We start from the raw sequence: 6,823 nt of genomic DNA, 5'->3' as shown, positions 1-6,823 counted from the left end.
AACTACTGCTTTTCACTTTACATTCTTTCATGCTGTTAGATTTTTTCTAAACATGAACACTTCTATAATTGTATGAAAGGGTTTTAACATTTTAAACGTATTTTTGTTATTACCAAAGTACTATATATCGAGAAAAATTAGAAAAGACAGATTTCTAAAAAGAAGAAAATAAAACATATCTATAACCTCATGTATAAAGAGATAACATTTGTTAAATCCTTGATGTATATCTTTCCAGGGTTTCAATCTTCCATATACTTCTTCATTTTAACAAGGGTAGAATCGTATTACAATATTGTTTTGTGATCTGATTTTTTTTCATTTAACAATTTTATCATGAATATCTTCCCTGTGAATACATTTTCATATACAGCTTCCGTATTTAATGACTAAATGATATTCCAGTGTATTATACCATCATATATTTAATCAATTCCCCTTATGTGGGACATCAAGGTTTCTCTATTATTTTCCTCTCTCTCATAAACAATATGTTGATTCACAACCTTACAACTAAATCTTTGTGCACGTTTCCTATTCTTCCTTTAGGCCAAATCCTTAGAAGTAGAATTGCTGGTTCAAAGCTTTAATGCACATGGGCGACTTGCCCTTCAGATAGTATACACCAATTTACCCTCCACCCAAGAGTGTATGAGTGCCATTTTCCTGTTGCCTTGCCAACACTGAATACTTTCATGAAAATATTCTTCTCTGATCTGTTCTTAAAGGGTTTTAAGAGACCCCTTCCTCACTGGTACAAGTTAATTTTATCAACCAGAATATTTAACTAAAACTGAAGCTGTGCTCATCATAGCGTCTCACGTGGAGAGCTCATCACCTACTCTTGGGAGGCTGCAACTCCGGTCCCTGCAGACCATACTCCTCAATGTCGTAGACGGGTACAAAGCCGTCCTGGTCAGCCACGCAGGCACAGGCATCCCCTGTTGTCACCACCATGCTGCTGACCCAGGCTTTGTCTCTGGACTGAAAGACACATGTACAGGGATCATTACACACACACAGAGGGCCCATTACATACACACACACCGGGTCCATCACACACATACGCACACACACACACACAGGGTCCATCACAGACACTCATAGGGCCCATCACGGACAGACAGGAGCACACACACACACACACACACACACACGGCCCATCACAGGTAAAGCTTGTGTGTCAGACAATGGCAAGTGAAATGCTGTCTTCCGTTTATAGTTCTATTTATAGTAGAACTATAAATGGGAGACAGAACCAGTCTCTGTGCCTGTATTAAACTTCCAGCGAGGTGGAAATACAGCCAATAAAGCTAAGGGCTTAGAGCCCAGCCCAGCTGCTGTGTCACATAGGCTAGTGTCAAAAAATAAAACAAAACCCCGAACCTGAAGCATGGAACTTATTTCCAATCCACAGCCCAACTTCCAGGAGTGAAGTTTGCAAAGGGACAGGCCCTGCCGAATAGCCTCCAGAAGGTGACAGAACCTGGAAGGAGGGAAGCAGGAGGAAGGGTCCCTGGGCGTTTGCGTTTTGTGGTTCCTGAGCTCCCTGGGGTTGAGCCCGGGAGCCTCCGCTCAGAGGCCTTGCAGCCTCAGAACTCCAGGGCTGCTGCTGTGTCCCTTGGCTTCATCTGACCAGTTGGAACCATCGGTTGGTGTATATTGGGGAAGGGGGTCCTCTTGGTGGGTTTTGGATTAAATGGCTCAATAGCTTTTCCCTTCTCCACTATTCTGGGCAGCCTTCCTGACGGAGGAGGCTTCCTTGGGCTGTAGAGGGAAGGTATGGAAGTTTGTGCTATGGTGATACTTAATGTGTGTGTGTGTGTGTGTGTGTGTGTGCGTGTATGTGTGTAAGCACTTCCTTTAAACCCACTGTGGAATTTGCCTAGTCAAAGGAATTCTCTGGGACTTCCTTTTGGCCTGTCAGTCACAGTTCTTGACTGGTTGGCATGTGGGTGTTCACAGCAAGCCTGTGAATTAGGGGCCCCATGCGTACCTCTTCCTCTGGGGAGCTCCCTGAATCTCCAGACTGTGGGATCCTCCTCTTCTCCCAGGGGAGGCAGCCCTGTGCTCCCACCAGGGAAAGCAGAGGCGAGGAACGCCCAGGGTGGAGGGTGGACAGAGGCGTCCGAGGGCACCCAGTGCCGACAGGCCTGAGGCTTCAGGGCTGGGCCGGGCCGGGCTGCGGGAGGAGGTGTCCCCCTTGGGAGTGTGAACAGACAGAGTAGGACAGCCCCCTCTCTAGCCAGGAGAATGCAGATGACCGAACGCCCTGGGCTCCGTGCTCACGGCTCCAGCCTGCTCTTACAACCAGAACTACATGGGAGGCTGTTTTTACATTGCCATTTAAGATAAAACCCTAGCACTTTGCAGCAGGGCGCTGGCCCACCCGTTACATTTCACCGAAGCCGGGAGGTCCTGTCATCTGTGTGACATCACATCACCGAGCTAGCTAGTGGCGGAGGTGGACCCAGAAGCCGTCTTCTAGCTCTCAGCGGCCTGGCTTCCACGCTGACCCCCGTTACATCATTCTCGGCTTTTCTGTCAGCCGCCTGCAGGGGCTGTGACGGTCTGTCCCTCACAGGCTATGCTTGATGTTTATCTAACCCCATTAATGACATCTTGTGAGCCCCATGCCCTTCCAGGACTAGAGGTGAAAGGCAAGGTCTCATGTAAACAAAGAGGTCGGTGCCAGAGTTAAATACAAGAGGTGCTGCTCCCTTGTCTCAGCACGGGGGGGACACCCACGATTCAAGCCATTAGCCACTGACAGCATTTATTTGGGCCTGGCTCTGAGCTCAACGGTGTGCTATGCACTTGGGAAGCCACAGAGGATGTGGCGGACTCAGGCTCTGCCCTCAAGTGGATGATGACCACAGTGAGGATTATCCATCTAGTGGACACTTGCTGTGCCAGACGCTGAGCTAAGTGCTTCTCAACGCCGGCATATTCAATGATCACAGCAATCCTAGTTAGACATTGAGCTCTTGATTTTATCAGCAGTGAGAGCGCGGTTTAGAAAGAACTGCACTGCCTGAGGTCACACAACTAACACATGGAGGGGCTGAGATTCAAACCCAGAAGTGTTTGCATCCAAAGCCTATGCCCCTGACATTGGGCTTTGTGGTTGTCTTTGGGGGGCTGAGGGTTCTCAGGGGCAGATGGAGGGTCACCTACATGGTGTCCTCCCTGACGTCTGGGATGCACGGTCAGTGAGTGGGCTAAGTGTCACCTTACTCTCAGGTTATCCGGCTCTTGGGGTATTGACTTAGGGGGCGGCGGGAGGGAAGGTGAAGATAAGGGGGGAGGGGCAGCAAACATAAACCCCCTTCACTTGCCCACTTCATCCTGGGGGAGGGGCTGTGGAGTCCTGGAAACTGGGTGTGTGTGCTGCTTCTCCTCTTACCCATGTGTGGTCTGGGGGAGCATTTCACTTCCCTAAACCTCAGGTTTCTTCATCAGTAATAGGGAGACAGTATCTCCTGTTTCACAGTTTCAGTGAAGATTGGAGACTATATGAGACTCATGCTCCATGACCTTGCTGTGAAAGCTGAATGGAGATACTGAATCTAAGGTACTCAGAGCACAGAGACACTCAACCAATGGTAACCGTTATAATTACTTCTAGTTAAGTCTCTAGCCTCAGTTTCCTCATCTATGAAAATGGGTCCAATAGCACCTATCTCTCCAGGTTGATGTGAGCACTAAGTGAGATAAAACATTAAAAGCACTCAGGAAAATGACATATAAGATTAAATATGTTACTTAAACAATTATTAACATATTGTTATTTTGTTCATTATAATTATATTATTAAATACTATTAAATATTATTTTCTTAAAGTTATATTAAACATTAGTTTGTTATAATAACTAAATATTATTATGTACAAATGAAGTAAACATTCTTATATTGTTTCCCTAGATAAAAAGGCTTAGTCTCTTAGAACCAATACATGAATTCAGCAAAGAAGCAGGATACAAAGTCAACACACAAAAATCAGCTGCATTTCTATACATGACCAAGAAACAATCTGAAAAGTAAATAAATAAAGAAAAAAACGCCATTTACAATAGCATTAAAAATAATAACATACTTAGGAATTAACCAAGGAGGTGAAATACCTGTACAATGAAAACTACAAAATATTGTTGAAAGAAATTAAGACATAAATAAATGGAAACACATCCCATGTTCATGGATTGGAAGACAGTATCGTTAAAATGTCAAAACTACCCAAAGTGATCTACAGATTCAATGCAATCTCTATCAACATCCCAAAGACATTTTTGGCAGAAATAGAAAAACCCATTTTAAAATTCATATGGAATTTCAAGGGACCCCAAATAGCCAAAACAATCTTCAAAAAGAAGAATAAAGCTGGGAGACTCACACTTCCTGATTTCAAAACTGACTGTACAAAGGTACAGTCATCAAAACAGTGTGGTACCTGGTATAAAGACAGATAGGTAGAACAATGGAATAGAATAGAGAGTCCAAAAATAAACCCTCCCGCTTAAGGTCAAAAGATTTTTGACAAGGGGGCCAAGAGCCTTTTCAATGGGGAAAGGACAGTCTTTTCAACAAATGGTGCTAAGAATACTGGATATCTCTCCACAAAGAAAGAAGTTGGACTCTTATCTAATACCATGTACGAAAATTAACTCAGAATGGATGAAAGACCTAAATGTAAGACATAAAACAATATAACTCTTAGAAGAAAACATAGGAAAAAAGCTTCATGACATTGGATTTGGCAATGATTTTTTGGATATGACACCAAAAGCACAGATAACAAAAGAAAAAATAGACAAATTGGACTTCACGAAAACTAAATTTTTTTGTGCATCAAAAGACACCATCCATAGAGTAAAAAGGCAACCTACAGAATGGGGAAAATATTTGCAAATCATTTATCTGATAATGAATTAATATCCAGAGTTAAGTAGAAAACTTCTAAGATGCAACAACAAGAAAACCAGATTCAAAAATGGGCAAAAGACTTGAACAGACATCTTTCCAAAGAAGATATACAAATGGCCATAAGCAGGTGAAAAGTTGCTCAACATCACTAATCATTAGGGAAATGCAAATCAAAACCACCATGAGATATCACCTCACACCCATTAGGATAACTACTATCAAAAAAACAGAAAATAACAAGTGTTGGTCAGGATATGGAGAAATTGGAACCCTGTGCACTGTTGGTGAAAATGTAGAATGGCAGAGCCACTGTGGAAAACAGTATGGTGGTTCCTCAAAAAATTAAAAATAGAATTACCATATGATCCATCAATTCCACTTCTGGGTATATACCCAAAAGAATCGAAAGCAAGGTCTTGAAGAGATATTTCTACAACCATGTTCATAGCAACACTATTCACAATAGTTAAAAGGTAGAAGCAACCCAACTACCTGTCAATGGACAAATGGATAAGCAAACTGTGGTATATATATGTGATGGAATATTTTTCGGCCTTAAAAAGGAAGGAAATTCTGCAATATGCTGCAACATGGATGAACTTTGAAGATGTTAAGCTAAGTGAAAGAAGCCAGTCACAAAAAGACAAATACTGTATGATTCCATTTCCATGAGTGATCAAAATCATAAAGACTAAGTGTAATGGTGGTTGCCAGGGGCTGGGGGGAGGGGAGAATGGGGAGGTATTGTTTAATAGGTACAGAGTTTCAGTTTCAAGAAAAGTTATGGAGATAGATGATGGTGACTAATTTCCTGGATTTTAGCCTGGTTGACATCTCTTGGTCTCTCTCTTTCACTCTCAGATTCTTTCTTTTTGATATGGGGGAAGACATCATAATTCTCAATATGTATAAGGAAGAATGAAGCTAAAGTGTTGAAAAGTTGGCAGAAGGAATATGTTTTCAGCTCATTCAGCTTTGCTCACACAATTGCCTTTCTCTCTTAGCTCCTCTCTTCTGAGAATGACTTCAGAAGAATCATCCACATGGTTTTCCAAATAAGATGGCAGCCTCCCAGCCAAATCCCTTGTGAGAAAGACCACCGTATTTTGTCTTGACCTTCAAGATGAACCAGTACTGCTCTTCCCGGAAGGCTAGGGGAACTTTCACATCTTTCCACCTAAGTTGTACAACTTTTGCAATGTTGAAATGTGCATAATTGGGAACTAGGGCTGGCTTTGCATGTTTGGAGTAAAGAAGAGTTTTTCAAAACCCAACGGTCACGTAACTTTAAGCAATAAATGCTGCGGCAAACAGGGTTTTAAATTAGAACTGCTGGCTGAAAGGTCAACATTGCATTCTTGGCCAGTGACTTAATTTTCATTTTAATGCAATGAGAATAAACCTTTAGAAGGAAATGCCACCACTTTTCCCCCAAAGATTCTTAAAGCTCTTAGGCACATTCAGAAAGAACTTCCCAGAAGCGTCTTTTTATATGCAGTAAAGGGGATGGGAATAGACTGGATAGTAAATCTACAGGTAAGAATTTCTTTTTAATCTCGTGGTGTCCAGAGATTTCATTTTCTAACCTCTGCCCTCCAGAGCGCCTTTTGAGCACAGCGAGGCTGACTGCACTGCTTTATCCTTATTTTACCTGTTGGGCAGGAACATCTTGTCTCTGGATTTAGACCCTGAGCCCCTTGGGGGCAGCACCAGGCCTCACGTCTCTCTCTAGCCTTCGCTATGCATCTCCCATGGCGTTATGCCCTTGGGAGCGGCTCAAAGATATTTTCTGATCCAATGAGTCATGGGAGCTTTTCCCTGGCTACTAAGTCATCAAATGCCTAAAGCAGGGATTGTCGTCCGGGGCTCATGGCTCTCTAAGGGCTGGCTGTCAGGCTT

The sequence above is a fragment of the Mesoplodon densirostris genome, chromosome 17 (assembly GCF_025265405.1).
Source record: "Mesoplodon densirostris isolate mMesDen1 chromosome 17, mMesDen1 primary haplotype, whole genome shotgun sequence".
Lineage (NCBI taxonomy): Eukaryota > Metazoa > Chordata > Mammalia > Artiodactyla > Ziphiidae > Mesoplodon > Mesoplodon densirostris.
The sequence above is the reverse complement of the archived record's forward strand: the minus strand, read 5'-3'. Positions refer to the sequence as shown.